General features: G+C 44.5%; 1 non-coding gene across 1 annotated transcript; it reads right to left on the reverse strand.

Annotated features, from left to right (window-relative positions):
- Positions 1–640: 640 nt before the first annotated feature.
- On the reverse strand, positions 641–742 carry LOC138759706 (U6 spliceosomal RNA). Its single transcript, XR_011355042.1, has one exon. It is a non-coding gene; the product is annotated as a U6 spliceosomal RNA (small nuclear RNA).
- Between the last annotated feature and the right edge of the window lie 19,016 nt (positions 743–19,758).

A 19,758-nucleotide genomic window follows, 5' to 3' on the forward strand; every position in this document is an offset into this window, starting at 1 on the left:
GCTCCTAGAACGCTTCCACCAGCGTTGTCTCCGCTCCATCCTCAACATCCATTGGATCGCTTACACCCCTAATGTCGAAGTACTCGAGATGGCAGAGGTCGACAGCATCGAGTCCACGCTGCTGAAGATCCAGCTGCGCTGGATGGGTCACGTCTCCAGAATGGAGGACCATCGCCTTCCCAAGATCGTGTTATATGGCGAGCTCTCCACTGGCCACCGTGACAGAGGTGCACCAAAGAAAAGGTACAAGGACTGCCTAAAGAAATCTCTTGGTGCCTGCCACATTGACCACCGCCAGTGGGCTGATAACGCCTCAAACCGTGCATCTTGGCGCCTCACAGTTTGGCGGGCAGCAACCTCCTTTGAAGAAGACCGCAGAGCCCACCTCACTGACAAAAGGCAAAGGAGGAAAAACCCAACACCCAACCCCAACCAACAAATTTTCCCCTGCAACCGCTGCAATCGTGTCTGCCTGTCCCGCATCGGACTTGTCAGCCACAAACGAGCCTGCAGCTGACGTGGACTTTTTACCCCCTCCATAAATCTTCGTCCGCGAAGCCAAGCCAAAGAGATTGGATAGATGGAATTCAATTTGGAAAAGTGTGAAGTGATTCGCTGTGGAAGATCAAATTTAAAGGTAAAGTATGTGGTTAATGGCAGGTTTTTAGGTGTGTGCGCAAGGGCCATGCTAATCTTCTCTGTATCGGTCCAATTTTAGCATATGTGCTGCTGAAGCGAGCACTGTAGGAGTGTGCATGAACAGAGTGATCATACTGTGTTGTACTGTTCGACATTCTATTGAATGTAATTATGTCCTTTTCCCAATTTAAACCATAACACATGGTTGGAAGTTGTGTAATGCCTTGATATCACCCTTCCACTCAGGAAAGTTGAAAAATGATGGTGAGAGCCTTCGTTACTTCCTCTCTTGCTTCCTTTAACAACCTGAGACATATTTCCCCTGGGCCTCAGAATTTATCCGACATGAATGATGCTAAACCTCTTAATACTTATTCTTTGGCTAAAATGTTCTCATCCCTTCACACCCTTGATGCCTCATTGGTGGTGCTTCCACAAATAATATTAGGGTAATTAAATTTCAGATTATTCAAAGGTTCATTTTATTGGCATATACTTCAAAATTTGCCTGCCATAATTCAAACCAAGACTCACAATGAGCATTGTCTATTGCCCCTAACAAGAGGAGAAAGAGAACTAAAAGGGAGCCATCAGAGTCACGGAGTGTCCGTGGATTCACCTCCAGCACTCAGCAGCCTCTGCATCCACAGAGACACTCATTCAAAATATTGGCAATCTGAGCTCCAGATCCAAACTTCAGAATGGATCAGGAAGCCTTCAGTGTCCAAAGTCGTCTTGCCCTCAGCATCCTCTCAGTTCCCAGTTCCAACACCTGGTTCCCATGAGCCAGTCCGAGCAGGCTGCACCTTCTGTGTGGATCCTTTGTCCTCAGGTTGCCAGCAGGACCATGTCTATGTGGGTCTCTCAGCTGCTATCCCCTTGCTGATCTGCTGCCATGGTCACCATCCTGTTGGGTCATCTCCAATGCTTCTCCCTCTCAACAGGGGGGAGGGTTGGTTGGAGTTCTTCTGGTGCCCTGCACTAGTCCGATTCTCCCCTGGAGTCTGCAACCCCTCATGGTTCACTGTCCATCATAGGTGCTGCCACCTTGGGCAAAGACCTCCAAGATTGCAGAATTTTCAAAAGGACACCATCGGCTCCTTCCACAGGCTGTTTAAAGTCACTATGGTGCCATCGACATTATGACCCTGTAGAGCACCACTGTGTCTCCTCTACCCACTCTCCTGGGTCCAAACCAGTGGCAGCTTCACTGTTATAGCAGCTTAAGCAGCGCCATCATTTATTAAATTCCTATCTTAGTGTTTTAACATGTCAGCAATTTGTCTGGAAATTTGCTCTTCCAAACCTCTCACTTATTGTGCACTTCCAGCAGTTTAATTCCCATTTTGTTTTTTATTTTAACCCTTAAACTTCATGTGATTATCTCTGTGGCATATTATTCCGCTTACAATTCTAGCTGTTTCTTAATTGCTACTGCTTCATTCCTGGTTAATACCACTGCTTCTTCCACCTGAAAATCTTTCAACCAGGCATGTTAAGTCATGTTTCAATACTCACTAAAAATACCTATAGCTTTGACTCTTTTACAACTTGCTGTATAACAAGCACAGATAGATGCCATTATATATATTTTTTTCCATTCTTTGTTTGCTCTTCCTTCCAAGCTCTCTTACTAATTTTCTCCATCCATTTTCAACTCTGCTTTCTGTCCTTTTGAATCTATGCTCAGCCTCTGACAAACTAGTCTAAAATCATTCCAAAAGAAAACCTGTCCATAGGAATATTGGTCCTGGCACGTTGAGATGCCAGCCATTGCATTGTCTGGAAGGTCAGGATATTGGCCAAGGATAAAAGGAACATTCTCTGACTATGTGATGTAATAAGTCACATTGCCCTAGAGTCTATCTACAGCCAGGCTATCTACAAAATCTTGGGAATGTAAAATTTTGACCTCAAAATCAAAATTTTTATATATATTTATAGAAGAATGAAAAGCTTTTAGATAGCAAAAGGATGTAAAACAGGAAAATCTGCTGACTGCGTAGTTGAAGTAAAACACAATGCTGGAGAAACTCAGCAGGTCAAGCAGTATCCTTTATATAGCAAAGGTTAAAATACACAAATCCAACCATCCGGGTAGATCCTGTGTTTCTGGTTTCTCTTGTCCTACCGAACTAGTTTCATCTTACCTTGACCTTTTCTCCTCTAGTCCAATCCCTCTCCCCCTATATCCATGATACTTCACATGTCCTCCATCTCTTCAATGGCTTTATATTCCTTGAATGGGAATGCATCTTCATGATGGATGTCCAATCCATTTATACCTTCATCCCCCATACAGAAGGTCTTGAAGCACTTGCTTGTTTCTGGATGAGAGGTCCAACCAGCCACCCTCTATCACAATACTCCTCTGCTTTGCAGAACTTGTCCTCACTTTTTACAACTTCACCTTTAATTCGTCTCACTTCCTCTAAATCAAAGGAGTAGCCATGGGTACATGCATGTGTCCTAGGCAGGCACATCCTATGCCTGCCTGTTCATGGGCTTTGTGGAGAAATACATGCTGCAAGCCAACACAGTCAAATCCCTCAACTCCCTCTGGTATATTGATGACTACATCGGGGCCGCCTCGTGCACGCATGATGAGCTTGTCAATTGCATTCACTTTGCGGCAAACTTCCACTACGATCTCAAACTCATCTGGTTCATCTCTGACAACACTCTCACCTTACTGAATCTCTCTGTCTCCATCTTGGGAGATGAGCTTTCCTCCAACATATATTTTAAACCCACTAACTCCCACAACTACCTGGACTACACTTCCTAACACCCTGTCCCCACAAGGATTCTATCCCCCTTCTCTAAATTTCTCCATCTCTGCTGCATCTATTCCCATGATGAGGTCTTCCAGTCCAGATCTTCCAAAATGTCTGTCTTCTTCCATCTTCACCTACCACCCTACCAGCCTCCACATCCAACACATTATCCTCAGAATGTCCAGTACTTACAACAGGATTGCACTACCAAACACTTATTCCCCTTTCCTCCCCTCTCTGCTTTCCTTAGGGACCTCTTCTTCCCCTCTCCTCCCCTCTCTACCTTCAGTAGGGACGGTTCCATCTGTGACTCCCTTATGGACTCATCCCTCCCCCCACCTGCCCACACCTTGCCCTGTGGCTGCAGGAGGTGCAACAAGCACTTGCACCTCCTCCCAAACAGGTCTTTTAAGTGAAGCAACACTTCACTTGTATATCCAGAGGACTAATTTATTGTATTTGGTGCTCCCTTTGTGGCCTTCTCTACCTTGGAGAGACTGGGCACAAAAGGGAGATCACTTCACTAAGTGCCTTCGTTCTGTCTGCACCAGTGAAAGAGGTCTCCCAGTAGCCAACTGTTTTAATTCTGTGCTGTACTCCCAAACACACATGTCTGTCCATGGCCTTATGTGGTCCAAGACCACCCATAAATTGGAGGAACAACACATGATTTTCCATCTGGCCACTCTCCTCCTCTCCCCTTCCCTTCCCCTTTCCAGTTCTCCTCACTCCCTTCTCTCTCTATTCACCTAGCCATCCTTCCTCCCCTTGATCACTGCTGTCTCCTTCCTCCCTCTCCCACCTATGGCCTCCAACTTTTGCGACCACGCGGCACCCCCCCCCCCCCCTCGTACTCTTTTGCTTGGACACCTTCTTACATTTTTCCATACCTTGATGAAGCGCTCAAGCCCAAAACATCGGTTATGTATTTTTACCTTTGCTATATAGATTGTGGAGGACACTGCTTGACCTGCTGAGTTTCTCCAGCATTGTGCTTGTAGATATTTTGGAATGTGCCACGGCTGCATGCAGTTGAAAGGAAGAAATGTTGAAAAAAATGAATGCTGCTGGTCTGTTGTTTTGATTATTATTTTTTAAGATTCCTTTTCCTATCATTACTGATAGTAATTCAATATTCCTGACACTCATTTGCATCAGTAAAAAAAATACTGTTTTTAAGTAAATGGGATTGATTTCCATAGAGATAATAAGCATATGACTGTCATCTACTCATTGAATTTTGGTGGAGGCACATTTGATTTGAAATCTGCCTCTCTTGCACATTAGCTGTTCTTTCTGGTTAAATCTCTGCAGTTTTATTGGATATTTAGCCGCATTTGAAATATTATCGTGCAATGGTTCATGACAGATCAGCACCCAGAGTTCAGTGATTTAGAGACGTGAATTTGAATCTCATAATGGGTACTAGCGAGTTTACATTCAAGTATTTCAAAAATGCTTGACTTTTATTCTCCAGAAAAACTTATCTGATGGACAATAATGATTACTATATAGTTATTAAACCCAATAGGTAGACGTATGTCCTTCAGGGAAGGAAATTTTTCTTACTAACCCAATTGTCATATTCACTCTTAACAACCCAGAGACAATTCAGATTGAACAATAAATGCTGGCAGTGCCAGGGATTTCCTCAGCCGATGTCATGAATGAATCATCCAAAAAAGATTGTCTTTGTGTTCTGTTTATTGTAATGTATAGTGACAATTTCTAAGAAAAAGCATTTTCTCCAAGATCTGGGTCGCAATACCCCATTGTATAATTGGATCTCCAGACCTTAATCAGTATGGATTGGCAAGAACATTTCCTCCACAATCTCCATCAATTCCAGGGCATCACAAGCTGCGTACTTGTGTAATTGGATCCTGGAGTTCCTCATCTCCAGACCCTAATCAGTATGGATTGGAGAGAACAATTCCTCCACAATCTCCATCAATTCCAGGGCATCACAAGCTGCGTACTTGTGTAATTGGATCCTGGAGTTCCTCATCTCCAGACCCTAATCAGTATGGTTTGGAGAGAACAATTCCTCCACAATCTCCATCAATTCCAGGGCATCACAGGCTGCGTACTTAGCCCCCTGTTCGATTCATATTACAGCTACAACTGCATAGCTCGGTACAAGAACAGCACTATTTACAAATGTGCTGATGAAACCATAGTGGTGGGCTGTAGAAAAAGGGTGATGAGTCAGCATGAGGGAGATTTGAAATTTAACTGAAGGATGTATTAACAACAAACTCTCACTCAATGTCATCAAAACCAAGGAGCTGATTGTAGACTTCAGGAAGGGAAACCCAGAAGTGCATGATCTAGTGATTATTGGAGGATCAGAGGTGGAGAGGTTGAGAACATTTAAATTCCTGGGAGTCACTATCTTGGGGGAACTTCTTCTGGACCCAACATACTAATGCCATCATGAAGAAGCACATCAACACCTTTACTTCCTCAGAAGTGTGTGGTGGGGGGGTGGGTTGTATTACATCAGAAATTGTGGCAAACTTCTACAGAGGTAAAGTGGAAATTGTACTGACTGGCTGCATCACATACTGGTATGGAGGCACCAACACCTCTGCACAGAGAGCCCTTCTAAACAACTGATTCAATTAGACATACTCTTGCTTTGTACATTTTTTGTTACTGATTTTTTTTTTCTTTATTTGCAGTCTGTTTGTTTCTTTCTTTACATTTCTCCCCTTTTGTATCCATATTTTTTTCCTTGAGTAGTTTACACTACCAATAAATAGAAATTCTGCCTGGCCCACAGGATAAAGAGTCACAGAGTTGAATGTGATGTCATCTACGTTCTCTGATAATAAATTAGAATGGTGTTTATACCTTTTCTTCTGAGTAAGTGCACATCTGCTGTAATGCACTGTGTTCCATGTTAAGATCTGCCCCTTTTCCAACACATACAGTAGACTATTTAACAGTTTAATATTTAACAGTATTTGCAGATGAAGTATTGAAGTGATAAAGTGTACCCTTTAATGTTTTTTTTTTCTGCAAAGACTGTCCTTTAAGGCATTAGCACTATTACAAATGTTTAATAGAAACATAGAAAAATAGGTGCAAGATTAGGCCATTTGGCCCTTCAAACCTACACCACCATTCAATATGATCATGGCTGATCAGTACCCGTTCCTGCCTTCTCTCCATACCCTCTGATTCCTCTAGCCACAAGGTCCAAATCTAACCTACTCTTAAATATTGACAAGGAATCGGCCTCAACTACTTCTTGTGGCAAAGAATTCCACAGATCTACCACCCTCTGAGAGAATACATTTTTCTTCACCTCAGTCCTAAAAAACTTTCCCCTTATCCTTAAACTGTGACCCCTAGTTCTGGTTTTTCCCAGCATTGTAAACAACCTACCTGCATCTAGTTTGTCTAATCCCTTAAGAATTTTATATGTTTCTATAAGATCCCCCCTCAATCTTATAAATTCCAGAGAATACAAGCCTATTCTATCCAACCTTTCTTCATATCCAAGTCCTTCCACCCCTGGTATAATTCTAGTGAATCTTCTCTGCACCCCCTCTAAGGATGTCCTTCCTTAGATAAGGAGACCAAAACTGCACCCTAGTTCACTGCTTACCACTTAAGTTAAGACCAAAATACCTCCAGGATATTATTACTTCCAAATTCAGATTCAGATTTCAGATTTATGCATGCATGACATCACATACAACCTTGAGGTTCCCTTTTTCCTGCGGATGCGGCAGAATTACCATGAACTGATAGAGCAAAAAATAAATTGAACACAGAGTAAACATGTAAACCATTAAAAGAAAATGGACAAGGGGTGATGTGTGCTTTCTCGTTAATACTGGGTGGTGCATGTACACTAAAGTTATGTGGACCTGCTCTCCTGCCTTAGAGCATTAAATTCCATCAAATTATTGATCTTATTTTTGCATATTCCATTAATTTTTAATCCTGTGGTATTAAAATTCTGAATTCAACCTCAGATTTCATGGAAGAAGTACCATCAAGGCATGACCTGTCTCATTTCAGGTTGCATAGTGATGTCCAACACTATTTTCCTGGAGCCAATTGCAATGGGTAAATAAATTCATTCTGTCAACTCTATCCACATGAATCTATGTCAAAGACATTTTTGAAAGATTTTTGAAAGATCCACTATAAGCAATGACCCTGGTTACTTAAATTTATCAAATTGTGTTTCAATGGATCCATGATTATATTACCTTGTTTAAAGCAAATATTGGAGGTAATTCCAATTAAAATTAAATTTAAATGTACTTACAGCATGGTAGAAGCCGATTCTGGCCATTGAAACCTGTGCCACCTAATTACACCCACTTTACAGACTAACCCCATGCGTTGGTGGGAGGAAACTGTGGGATCTGGAGGAAACCCACGCAGCTCACGAAAAGAACGTACAAACTCCCTACACAGAGCTCTGGATTCGAGCTCTGTAATAGCATTGAGAGAAACTAACTACAATTATTTACAGCTACAAAGTTATGTGGCTTCATTATGGTCTGTTTTTTTGGAAATTGTTCAACTTTTGTTTGGCGCGGAACAATTTACTCTATGATGAAAATGTACTGGAAGATTCTAAACTCATTTTTATTAACACGTTAATTTTGTTCTAAAGTCAGTCTGCACCATTGTTGTCACATTCTGTCAATTAAACTTTAAATGATCATTTATGTAAGATTTGCTACATTGATGAAAAGTATTTGACGCATCTTTTCTTGGAGGAAGTGGCAATATGGCTTCATATGAATGACTTGAGTAGCTACATTTGAAAACGATTGACTTTTTTGCCAACATCTCCAATTCAGTTTGAGAATTCCAACGCAGCAAATTGCTCGATGAATGTCAATATCATCGGTTGCATCTGACAGGTATAATCTTGCTGATTATTACTTTCAGCAACTGTCATATGAATGGTTTCAAAGATGATTTAATCAACTTTAAATAATGACTGTCATTCAGAGTTACTTTTTTTTTAATTATTTTTCACACTATGAACCATACTGACCAAAATACACACAAACATTTCCCTCTTGAATATACACAGTGTCATTTTCTCCCCTTTTTGAGGTGGTTTGATTGCAATATTACATGGCGACTTTATCGATGTAATGACCTACCCAAATTGATTTGTGTCTACCAAGGAGGAACTCTTCTTAATATAGAAACATAGAAACATAGAAGATAGGAGCAGGAGTAGGTCATTCGACCCTTCAAGCCTGCTCCGCCATTCAACGAGATCATGGCTGATCTTAAAGTTCAGTACCCCGTCCCCGCCTTCTCTCCGTAACCTTTAATACATTTATACTGAAGAAATAGATCTAATTCCCTCTTAAATAGATTTAATGAACCTGCCTCTACTGCCCTCTGTGGCAATGAATTCCACAGATTCACCACCCTCTGGGTAAAGAGATTCCTCCTCATTTCGGTCCTAAATGGTTTGCCTATTATCCTCAAACCATGGCCCCGGGTTCTGGATTTTCCCATCATTGGAAACATCCCATCTGGATCCACTCTGTCCAGTCCTGCCGGAATTTTATATGTCTCTATGAGACATGTCTCTTGATACTCTTCTGTATCAAGAGTACATTTAGAAAATAGATAATCAAACATCAAAAATATAACACCAGATGTATTAATGCCACAGTTGCAATCCAGACTTGATCACCTTTAGGTGTTGTCGGCAGTGTGCAGGAGAGGCCATTGTTCTGTAATAGTGCACTTAGATAATTGAAAAAAAAACTAGCTGCAGTCAAATTGAGGCAGAATCTCAAGGAGGTGGGATGACAACAAAAACATAGAAACAGAAGATAGGAGCAGGAGTAGGTCATTCGACCCTTCGAGCCTGCTCTGCCATTCAACGAGATCATGGCTGATCTTAAAGTTCAGTACCCCGTCCCCGCCTTCTCTCCAATATACCAATGCACTCTGAATAAATTCTGAATAGTTACACCATTGAGGTAAATGAATAATAAGAGTTGTACACAAGTGCCTTCACAACAAGCAGATAATCATGCAACTCCTTTGTGTTCACGAACATTTTGTATGTTGCTTATTCCCAAAAGTTCTTAAATCCCTGGACCTGACAAAAGTAGAACATTTAATTTATAACTGCTTGCCATTTGGATTGTACTTATATTACTGTTTCTAAATGTAACTATTTAAACATTTGGTAAAACATTTATAATCAGTTGTTATGGAACAGTGAATGTAACACCATCCATCTTTCTTAACTTTGTATATCTAGTACAGTATATACAGATCATTTCTGTTATTTAAGCAAGTGTATGTTATGGATCATAAAGTGAAGTTTACAGCATTAGGCAATTAAATATAAACTTCAATCTCACCATTGTTCAGTATGATAAATTGCTTCTGAATTCATTCTAATAATTATAATTGAAAAAAAAATATAACTGTCTAAGTAAACAAGTTTGTAATCTTGCAAGATAATGAGGAGAATTGGAGTATGGCTCTGACAATAAATTCTTACATCACTCCACGCCTGATCGTTACTGTGGACATCGGTGGAAGTGTGGCAGGTAAAGCGTGCACCACATTGAAGCTGAACTGTACTATTGCAATAGATCAGCACTTGCAGAGAGGCACAATCCTGTTGGTAAGGGTACCAGGTGTGTGCAAGAGTCCCTGTTTGTAATCATTTAATAAGGTCCAACACAGGATGTTGGTCAGGAAGATTAGACACATGGAATTGCAGCTGATATACTGAAGTTCATTAAAAATTAATTATTGGATAGAAAGCAAAAATAAAGTGATTTACCTCCGATTGGCAGGCTGTGACTGGGAATTGTGTTAGAGCCATATCAACATTTTGACCGAGGGAACCAGACAGCAGATTTTCAATTTCGGTGATGACACAAAACCAGGTGGGATTATGAGTTGGAAGGGAGGTGTAAAGAGGCTTCAAGAATACCTTGACATGGATGGATGTGAACATAGCAGATCGACAAAATGTGAGATTATTCATTTTGGTTCAAAAACAGAACGGCAGTCTATTTATAAAAGCTAAGAGAATGTGTCATATTGAGGTATCAAAGGAGCCGACATGTCCTTGTCTATAAATCTCCAAAGAATAACAGCACATAAGTGCAGCGAAGAAATATAAAAACTGCAGATGTTAGATGCTTGAGTGAACAAAGAGAAGTTGGATGGACTCAACAGGTCAGCCAGCATCCACGGGTAGAAATGGTCAGACAACGTTTTACGCCAGGACCCTGTACTGAGACTCGAGACTTCTTTCTGATGTGTCCTCAGAGGATGAGCTTTCCCCCTTTCCCTAAAATCAAACAAGATTATTGCATTCTGAAAGGGTCACCACACAGGTAGTTTCGTTAGATTACTGGTCTGTAATGAGGAAGGGCATGACAGTTATATAAGGGAGAAGGGGTTGTGATAAGCTGGGGAACAAAATTTTTATTTCATCCAATCCTCATTGGTCAGAACAACCCACCTGAGAATGCTCCAGTGTGCTCTGAAGCAGCAAATCACTAGCAGACATTACATTTACGAAATGAGACCATGAAAGAAAATGTACCTAGTGAGAAGAGAATGGGGTATCTGATTGCATGATTATTCTTTTGGATGATGACGCTTGATGACACCACCCCCCTATGTATAACTCAGTTGCTGAAGTGCTGGCAATGTGATTTTTGCTACTGCAGCTGTCTTTTTAATGACAAAACAATTTTTATTTACAAAACTGGAGCGTTGTGAAAAAACTTGGAGGCCACATGATCAAAGCTGAATGTTGTCCAACATAAATTATAGCTCTTTTTCACCCTTTCCCTACGATTCGTGGCGTGCACAACTCTCTCGAACCTGACATGCCCCCAAGAGATTGCTGTAATGAAGCTTCAGCACTGGGATTAAACTGTTCTATCCAGGGCATCCTTTCAAAAACCTCTTAAAAAGAGCAAAATGAATTGGAGTAATATATTATTAGAGAACAAATGTGGATTGGTATCTACTTTGGGAAAACATATTTTCTGATTAAATCCATCAGAGGACATGGGAGCAATCTGCTTAATTTATGTTTAAATCTCTTCCATATTTTCATTACAAAAATTTACTTTGTGCTGTTATCAGCTTTCTAATATAGAACGTAATTTCAGAACGTTACCTGTGGACATTTATTATCTCCCTTCCCCATATCAGAATTGAGCTGTTTATGAAAGGTTTTCTCAACGCGCTGCATGCAATATCTGTGAATCCAGGCAACACCCTGCCCTTATGTGCTTTGACCTTTGTACTTAATCAGTTTTCTTTGGCCATGCCACATGGGTCTTTCTTCACCAGCAGTTAGAATCACAAGCTCCAGGAAAATTAGCTTTTCAAAAAAAAATTCAATCTGCAGCTTACCCAGAATTTTCACTGAAAGTGTTTTTTTTTAAAATGATTGATTGTCTTATACCTAATAATTGCTTGAAAGCGGAGTTTGTAAATGTTGTAGCGTGCGCAGTACCGCGAAATCTGGAAAGAGTGACGCACACCCAAGAAGTTGAAGTCGAAGACAGATTTATTGCATTGGCAACTCTGCTTATATTCTCTCCTCGCTACTGATGACAGGAGTGATGTCACAGCAGCACTGGCCTCGGATTGGTCAGCGTACCCACTGTTGCTCGTTGTTTCCCGCCGTGCAGGTGGTCACCTGGGATGAAGGTCATTGTCCGCCGCTGGGTCTGCGCAGTCGCCGCATTCATTGGCCATCTTGTGTACTGGGTTGCCTCTACATGCACCCCCCCCACCCCAGAACTGGCGATCGGAGCACTGTTCAGCACTTTGCTGGCCTACGTCTGCATCCCGGGAGCTGAGTGGAGACTGGTTGGCTAATGTCCATCTATGCTGGGTTGAGGCAGTCAATGGTGAAAATCTCTTCCTTACAGCTGATATCCAGCACACATGTCAACCTGTTAGGTCTGATTACTTTATACGGCCTCTCATCTGGTCATTGCAGAGGTGTTTGGTGTGTCCCTCTCCGAATAAAAATGTACTCACAGGTCTTTTGGCACAGAGGCTTTGGCCTGGCTGTGCGGCAAAAGTTGAGGAGGGGCTAGAGTACCCAGTCTATCCCTCAGCATAGTCAATGAGGCCGTGGGGTCCTCTGGGTCCTCGGCTGCAGCCATTAACTCTCCTGGTATCACCAATGGTGCGCCTTTCACCTTCTTGGCTGCTGAGGCATTGAAGTCTTCTTTTGGCATGATACCAAGGAAGACTCAGGGGAGCTCATCTACCTAGTTCTGCCCCTTGAGCCAAGCCATGAAGGCCACCTGTGGAACCGCTGCACCAACCTGTTGGCCTGAGGTTGGTAAGCCATGGTATAGTGGAGCTGGGCTCCCAGCAAATTGGCCAGCATCACCCAGAGTCCCAAAGTGAACCATGTACCATTATATGTACCATTATTGGAGGTCATATGCTCCAGGACTCTGAACCTCAATACCCAGGTGTCAATCAGTGCTCCGGAGCAGGTCTCAGTGGTCGTGTCGGCCATCTTGTTTAATGGGTCACGTCTCAGTTAGTGGCATGCTACAATATATTTATTTGCAACTGAATGGCTACATCTCTTAAAATTATCTCTAGATTTACATTTCCAAGTCTGTTGAGTCTAGTATGCAAGTCGCAATTTATAATCTTTAAATGAGATGTTTTGTTTTTGCTTCAGTATCCATCACAAGGAAGTATTATCTGCAGAGCTTTTCAAACTCGTATTGGATTAATGATATGGGTAGTTCATGGTGAAGTCAGATGATGCTCACTTCCTGGTTGTTACATTTTTTAGGGAAAATACTAAAATTACTTAATTTGATAAAACTTAGGTCTTTTAGATGGGAAGCATAAGTCATTGCCAAGCTTTTAGCTTGCACCCACTTTTAATTCACAAAAGTTATGTTGATTTTGTGCAATGCTAAATGGGCTCTCTGTTTAAAAAAATCCAGAGCAAAACAGTGAAGGTGATTTCATGAAAATCAAAACAAAAATGCAGATGACGGAACTTTGAAAAAAGATTAGAAAATGCTGGAAACTGTGGAAAGAAAACAAGAGAAAATGTTTTAGGTCAGGGAGTTGTGAGGTCTTCTCTCATGGGGTCATTCCTTATCCTCAGTGGAAACTTGCTTCCATTCTAGTTCTATGTGTTCTGAGGTGGCTATTGGGTCCAAGATGGGGAACTGATAGGAATGTTGGTAGAATAAAATGTGATCAATGTCGGATAGCTCTAAATCATTGAATTGTTTATTGTCATGTGTATTGAGATGCAGTGTAAATTTGTTCAGAGTTTGTTTCATGTGCTGTCCAGGCAAATTGGCCTATGCATAGTTCAGCTCGTAGTAGAAGAATAAAAACATTGTGCAATGGCGGTGTGAGCACGTTAACGACTGTTTTATTTGAACCTGCTGCATGCCCCTTTAAGGGCAGCATTGGTTCGGTCACCACGTGCATGATGATGTCACCATGCTGCCTGGGGCACGCGCTGCACGGGAGGTTTGACTAAGGAAGAAACCCCTGACGGACCATCTTCCCCAGGGCTGCCCCGCCACATGGCATTAAAAGTGGGGCCAGTTCACCCTGAGTGAGTGCGCCACCACACAACACCCCCAGAACTGGCTACGCTTCCCACCGCTTGGGCAGGCGGCCACTTTGCTTGGACCTGGCCATCTGCACCAGCTATGTTAAGTTAAGATGAGCCGCCTTCAAGCGGTCCACCATAAACAGTTCCTCCCTCCCCCCATGACAAGGGTGAAGGTTCCGCCGGACCGGTACAAGACCTTGTACGGCCCCTTGTAGAGGCACTGCAGCGGTGCCCCTGGCGGTTACCTCCACATGAAAATTAATTGGGCAGAGTCGAACTCCTTGGGGAGTGGACTGGCCGGGTGCTGAGGTGGGATGGATGTGGGGGAGCCAGGGAGGCTAGTCTCCTGTGGAGGTCCACCATCAAGTTTGCGTCTGTGGTTGCGGTATCAGGTTCAGGGCCAAAGAACTCACCAGGCAGGGAGAGCGATGCACCATATACCATCTCCGCCGACGAGGCTTGCAGGTCCTCTTTGGGTGCCGTCCTGATCCCGAGGAGGACCTCGGGTAGTTCGTCCACCCAGTCGGAGCCGGCGAGTCTGGCCATGAGTGATGCGGGTGGTATGCCATGGTGTGGTGGAGCTTGACCCCCAGGAGTTTCGTCATCTGCATTCACAGGGCAGACATGAACTGTACGCCCCTGTGGCTGGTGATGTGTGCCGGGGCTCCGAATTGGATGATCCACTGGCTGACCAGAGCCCTGGTGCACATCTCTGCAAAGGCCTCCTTGATCAGGATAGCCTCAGGCCATCTCGTGGCGCGGTCCACTAACATGAGAAGGTAATGCGCCTCCCTGGATAATGGCAAGGGTCTAACAACATCAACGTGGATGTGCTGGAACCCGTGAGCTGCTGAGTCGAAGTGTTGGATGGGGGCCTACGTATGTCGGTGAACTTTGGAGGTCTGGGACCTGGTCCAGTTCCTGACCAGCTCTGCCACCTCTTTCTTTGGTACATGCCAAATGAACTGCTCTCCGACCAACTGCATGGTCGTCTTCACTGCCGGATGAGCGAAGTCATGGAACATGCTGAAGACTCTCGCTCTGCAGTGTGACAGGATTACAAAATGTTGCAGAGCAGTGTGTCCGGCTGTTGGGCATTTGGATGTCTTTGAGTTCGAGGCATGAGATGGTGGTGTGCAGGGCTTGTGTCTCCTTATCGTTTCTCTGGGCCTGAGCCAGTTGAGCATAGTCCAGGCCGGAGGGAGAGAGTGTTGATGGCTGAGCGTGAGAGTGTGTCCGCCACCATATTGTCCTTGCCAGGCTTGTGCCGGATCTCGTAGTGAACTCCGACACATACGAAAGGTGGTGCTGTTGTCTCCTTGGGTCCTTGGCCATTGCCTGGGTGAGGGGGTTGTGGTCTGTGAAAACTGTGAACAGTCTGCCCTCCAGAAAGTAGCGAAAATGACAGATGGCCAGGTTCAGCACCAAGAGCTCCCGGTCGAAGGTGCTGTATTTGAGCTCCAGTGGGCACAGCTATTTGCTGAAAAAGGCCAACGGATACCATTATCCATTGAGGCTCTGTCCCAGGACCCCCCCCCCCCCCACTGCTGTAGCTGAGATGTCCACGGAGAGAGCCATGTGCACCTCTGGTCGTGGATATACCAGCAGCATTGCGCTGGCCAGAGCCTCCTTTGTTGCCATTAACGCATTGTCTGCCTCTTCCACCCAGGCCAGGGTTTTTTTTTTTGGTGCCCATGAGCGCGAACAATGGGTGCATGGTGCGAGTGGCCCTGGGGATGAACCGATGGTAAAAGTTCACCATCCCCACGAACTCCTGCAGGCCTTTCAGGCGGAGGGTTTGGGGAAGTGTTGAATGGCCGCCACCTTCTCCAGCGCTGGGGCAGCCCTAGCTGCCAAAATGGTGTGCCCCAAGAACTGGAGGGACTCTCTGCCGATCTGGCATTTGGCTGCATTGACTATGAGGCCGAAATCTGCCAGCTGGGCTCAGAGGGTGTGGAGGTGGGCTTTGTGCTCCTTGTGGTTGTGACTGGCAATCAATATATCATCCAAGTAGATAAACACAAAGTCCAAATCCTTTCCCACCACATCCATGAGGTGCTGGAATGTTTGGGCTGCATTCTTTAGACCGAAGGGCGTGCGGAGGAACTCAAAGAGGCCGAAGGGGGTGATGATGGCCGTCTTACCCACGTCATCTGGATGCACCGGGATCTGATGGTATCCTCGCATGAGGTCCACTTTGGAGAAGACCCATGTGCCATTTTGGATGGCAGAGAAGTCCTGTATGTGGGGAACCTGGTACCTGCTGGGAGTGGTTGCATCGTTCAACTAACGGTAGTCCTCGCAGGATTTCCAGCCCCCAGACGATTTCAGGACCATGTGGAGCAGCGACACCCAGGCGCTGTCCAAGCACCGGACTATTCCCAGCTCTCGAAGCCTGGATAACTCCTCTTTGGCCTGCTAGAGATTTTCAGGCAGCAGCCGCTAGGCCTAGCGTGCAGTGGGAGGCCTTGTGTGGTGATGTGGTGGAAGACCCCAAGCTGGGGCAGGGCGGCATTGAAGTGCGGCTCCAAGATAGTGGGGAACTCATGGAGGATGTCAGCAACTTGTCCCTAGCAGTGGCTACGGCAGCGATTTCAGGCCTGCTGGTGTCTGCTCTGTCCAACCATATGGAGTTGAATGTGCGGGCATTGACCAGCCTCTTGCCCTTCATGTCAACCAGGAGACTGTGAGCCCTCAGGAATTTGGCCCCCAACAGCGCGGTGCCCACCAAGGCCAGGACGAACCTCCAGTGGAAATCCTCCCTCCCAATCTGGATCTGTGCCCTGTGGATGCCATAGGTCCTGATAGTGGAGCTGTTGGCCGCCCGCAGGGTTGGAACACAAGATCGGGTGCCATGTGGGGGAGGACGCTCAACTCAGCCCCTGTGTCCACCAGGAAGTGGTGGCCGGTGGATCTGTCCATAACATGAAGGAGGCTGTTCAAGTGGCCAGCCATTGCAGCCATCAGTGGTCGCTGGGCTGGCCATTTCCCTGAAACCCACAGGGTTGCTCGCACTTACGGGCTTGTGGTCCCCAGCACTGGTGGTAGAAACACCAGGTCAACTGGGTCTCCTCCGGTTTGGTCTTGGGGGCGGCCTGCGGGCGGCTGGGCCCCGGTCGAGTTACCTGGTTGAGAGATGCCTCGTTCTCCCTCTTTATTCACCGGAGGGCCGCTGCTTTTCACGGGTCTGAGAAGTCCTCATCTGGAAGGTTCAGTTGGATGTCCTCTGCCATCTGTTCCAGGAATATCTGGCAGAAGAGAAAACATGGCTTGTGTCTTCCACCAGAGCCAGCATCTCGTCCATCAGCACCAAAGGACTATGGTACCCAAGCCCGTCCAGGTGTAGCAGCCTGGAAGCCCATTGCTGGGGAGTGAGCCCGAAAGTTCCCAGCAGAAGATCCTTGAGGGTGGTGTACTTGCCCACAGCCAGGGGGTGGTGGATAAAGTCATCCACCCTTGCTGCAGTGTCTTGGTCCAGCGCACTCACGACGTGGTAAAACATTGTGGAGTCTGCGGAGATGTCGCAGAGCTCGAATTGCACTTCCACTTGCCCAAGCTACGTTCTCAGGCAGTGGGTCCAAAAGGGGGGAAGCTTAATGGAGTCAGCATTAACCTCTGCTGAATCCATGTTACTTGAGTCCAGAAAAACCTCTGAGCTTTTCGGGGTCACCACTGTGGCAGTGTAAGCAGTATAAGAATCACAGCCACCACATAGAGGATTGTTAATGACTGTTTTATTTGAATCTGGCACGTGCCCCTTTATGTTCAGCGTTTGTTCAGTCACCACGTCCATGATGACATCACCTCACTGCCTGGTGCACGCGGCACGTGGGAGGTTTGACTGAGGAAGAAACCCCCAATGGCGCCATCTTCCCCAGGGCTGCCCCACCATGTGGCGTTACAAGCATGGCCGGTTCGCCCTGAGCAAGTGCACCGCCACACACCTGCAATAAAACATAAGTACAGAGTGCTGTGTCACATAAGACCCGCATGCAGGATAGAGACATGAAGAGAAAAGTACAATTAAATGGTGCAAGATTTCATCTTACACAAATGGGAGGTCCCTTCAAGTCTGATAACAGATGGAAAGAAACTGCCCTTGAATCTGGAGGTGCACATTTTCAAGCTCACTTATCTTCAACTTGCTTAGCGGCGGTGGGGGTGCGGGGGGAAGGAGTGGGATGGGGAAGAGAATATGATCTGGATTGGATTTGTAGACTTGCTTTCCTGTAGCAGTGGAAGGTGAAGATAGAGTTGATACAGGTTTACGTGATGGCTTGAGCTACATTCATAACTCTTGACAGTTTCTTGCTGCCTTGGGCAGAGTAGTCCCTATATTAACTTGTAATGCACTTGGTCAGGATACATTTTATGGTGGAAACAAAAATTTGTCACAGGCACTGGACATTCCAAATTTTCTCAGGCTTCTGCAGCATTAGTGTGGTTGGACCATGACTGGTTATTGTTATTTATTCCTAAACCATTCCATCTTCCCCACTTCAGCACCACTGCTGCAGACATAGGTGCTCACTTCTTGAAGTTGATGACCAGTTCCTTCATTTTGCTGAGGAAGAGATTGTTGTTCTGACATCATGCCAAAAGATTCTCTATCTCTATCCTATAGTCCATCTCATCATCATTTGGAATCTTCCCCACAATGGTGGTGCCAGCTGCTAATGGAATTGGATGAGGACTTGCCATCACTTCCATGCTCTATGATACCTAAACACTCTTTCCTTCAAATGGCTAAAGACTGTTCTGGTGTACTCAATGTGGAAGTAAATTTTATCGTTGATCACTGCAGTGAGAAGTATTAAGAGAAGCATTATGGTAATAAATCAGTCTTGTATTGCACAACCCTGCACTGAGATTTGGTTTGGCTTTCACCCTTGGGTTAAGATAATACCTTACATACCTTCATGTGATGGAAATGGGATGGAGATGAATTTATGGAGTTAACTATGTGTGAGAAAGGTATTATTATGACACTAATTATGGTAATTTTTATACACTGAAACATTAGAACTTGCTTGATCTAAGAAAGAACCTTCTTTGGTTTAGCATAACTACTAAGACTCTGCTTTGTAACAGAGGAGGCCACCATCACCACAGCTAAACAACATCAGACATTACAGTGGCGAATGGGAAACAGAGTGCTCCCACACAATGTGATATCTAAAAAAAATGGTAGGTGATTGGAAAACTTTAAAGTGCTTTTCATGATCAGCAGTCCAAAATCCATAAAATACACCCAAAGTGTTCAGGCAGGAAAATTCCCCTTATCTATGGTAATCAGTACAGGTGCACCTGAAAAGCAGAAGATAAGGGAATTGCATAGGCTATCACAGCATTTCTACGATATTTGCATTTATTATATGGAGCTGGCAGTACTGTTCGGAGTACACAAAGGATCACCTGGCTTGCATTAGCCAATCTAATTTTGTGAGCTCCGTTGGAGAATTGTCCCACTGCATTGGGAGTTCTGGCTGACAATGTTTGTCTTCTCTATTCTGATTGATGATAAGGCTTCTGATGTTGACCAGAAACCCCATCTTCTTCCTGCACTAATTAGAGAGAAATAACGCTGACAAATTCTCATGCCAACCTGTGTCTCATTGTCATCTAATGTGATGAAATACTCATTTTTATTTACTAGTAGAGTGGCTGTTTCACCAGTAAGCAACAACTTGAGAGATATAGAGAGATCTACTGTAGGTGCTTGGAAGAGTCCTG

Source organism: Narcine bancroftii, chromosome 3 (assembly GCF_036971445.1).
Source record: "Narcine bancroftii isolate sNarBan1 chromosome 3, sNarBan1.hap1, whole genome shotgun sequence".
In the NCBI taxonomy this organism is placed as follows: domain Eukaryota; kingdom Metazoa; phylum Chordata; class Chondrichthyes; order Torpediniformes; family Narcinidae; genus Narcine; species Narcine bancroftii.